Source organism: Takifugu rubripes, chromosome 1, assembly GCF_901000725.2.
Source record: "Takifugu rubripes chromosome 1, fTakRub1.2, whole genome shotgun sequence".
In the NCBI taxonomy this organism is placed as follows: Eukaryota; Metazoa; Chordata; class Actinopteri; order Tetraodontiformes; family Tetraodontidae; genus Takifugu; species Takifugu rubripes.
In genome coordinates, this window is record NC_042285.1 from 20,518,250 (window position 1) to 20,520,189 (window position 1,940).

Here is a 1,940-nt window from a genome sequence, read left to right on the forward strand (position 1 = left end):
TGTATGACATTTTGTTGTTACAGCAGCTTAGTTTTCCAGTTTCGGGTTCCGGGTGCTTTGTCCTTGAGGGGACAGTTGCACTCAGACCTACCTGTCAGTTTAAATAAGAGCTGGCAGAGCATTTTTATGCTACATTTCCAAGAGGTAACTATGGATGTAGAGAACTGAGCTTTAATAGAATCTTTCTTTCCCACAGCATGTTTCAGCTAAATTATTCATTTTCTGATGCATTTATCTGCTCTGACAAATGACACCTTTGCCGAGTCTGTTAACCAGGCAGTCAATATGTTGTGGGTCACAGAACGCCCCATAGGTGAGACGCTGTACTGTCAATCAGTCCGGCTCCTTCATGTCTTGTGCTGTGAGCGGATTTTTTTCTCTTTTTCAAAGACGATGGACATCAACGTTTTCTTGATGACACACCCACACTAAGTGTGCCTTGGTCATTATTTCACCAGTGTGGAAATATCGTACTCTGTTAAGCTTTGTTGGGCTGCATTATGCATTACAGTTGCTGAATGATTTATCCAGCCTGACAGGTAGCCCATAATTGAATGGAGCCTTCAAACATGGCGCGATGGAGGCCCGCCTTCACCCACATCCGACACCGTTGCCTGCAGGGAGCCCACTCCCCATTCTGCAGCAATTAGGAATGGTTTTTATTTGCACGTGCTGCTTCTCTCATCTCCTAATTCAGGACATGGAAGACAGAGAGAGGGGTCAAATGTACAGTTTGAGCATATCAATTGGCCAGCATGTTCATCTGATTTGTATAAAATAACTGGGATGTGTCTTTGTTTGGTTTTCTGCCATCTTTTGAGTTTTGAGTCATGTGGAGACTCTGGCTCTGCAGTAGACACCAGCTGCCAATTACCAGGGTGATATTGATGCAGTGAAGTGATCCCAGTGTTTAAATTAAAGTGGATTACTTGTGGTTTATCTACAACAAGTTTCCCACTGTCAAGGACGACCTGGAGGTTCTCATCTTATCTATGTCTTGATTGTCCTTGTGCCTGTCCCTTATTGATCCCAGCAAACCTCCAGCAAACAAAACCCATCAGACCATCGAGCTCTTGCATGTTTGACTGTCAGAAGAAGGTGGTGAGAGGAAGAAAACAGCCGCTCTTTCTGCGACATTTAGTCCAATCAGCTCCCTGAGGCTGAACACCAATGGGAGGTTGGCTCCTGCGGTGAAAGTGAAGGCTGGGAGCTTGCTCTGGTTGTCTATAGCATCAAAAACGCATACGGATGAAATGCGGCAGGAATTATACACAGAGCTACAGTGGAGGAACTCATAAAATCTATAGGTGCATGGCAGCTCAACATGGGTTTACTGACTGCCTGAATGATCACAGTCTTGAGCTGAGGGTGCTGAACGTGCCCCTACGGCACTCCCATATGGTCTAGCGGTGAGGATCCCTGGTTTTCACCCAGGTGGCCCGGGTTCAACTCCCGGTATGGGAATCTAACTTTTAAGACTGGTTAGCAGGAGAGGTGCCAGGACAGAAACCCATGGTTCCCTTGATCAAGGAACCCTCAAATATGACAGCGTACTCCCTCTAATATCTCCATGACCTAATGTCCTCTTTGTATATTCATGTCTAGTAATGTGTGTAAATACACAACTCCTCCTCTCTGTGTACTAATAAGGTCTTTCTTCCTTGTGGGCCGACTTCGACCTGACCTGACTTTTCATGTCAGACAGATGATGACAGTTTTGCGAGCAAAGGAAGTGGTGTGATATCACTGCAGCCAGACACAGCTGGGCAATGTTTCTGACGAAGAACAGGACAGCCGTTAGAGAAGAGTCTGCTACAAGCTTCATAGACATTCATCAAGACACGTACACTCTGGCATCTACGGTAAAAACTGGTGAATCTGCTAAATGAAAATCCTTAAATCATGTTTTAGTCCCAGATCAGGAAGTTCTGCCAATACAG

At 45.4% G+C, this 1,940-nt stretch overlaps 1 non-coding gene across 1 annotated transcript; it reads left to right on the top strand.

Moving 5' to 3' along the window:
* The first annotated feature begins 1,392 nt into the window (after positions 1–1,392).
* Positions 1,393–1,464, top strand: trnae-uuc (transfer RNA glutamic acid (anticodon UUC)). Its single transcript has one exon. It is a non-coding gene; the product is annotated as a tRNA-Glu (tRNA).
* Positions 1,465–1,940: the final 476 nt, after the last annotated feature.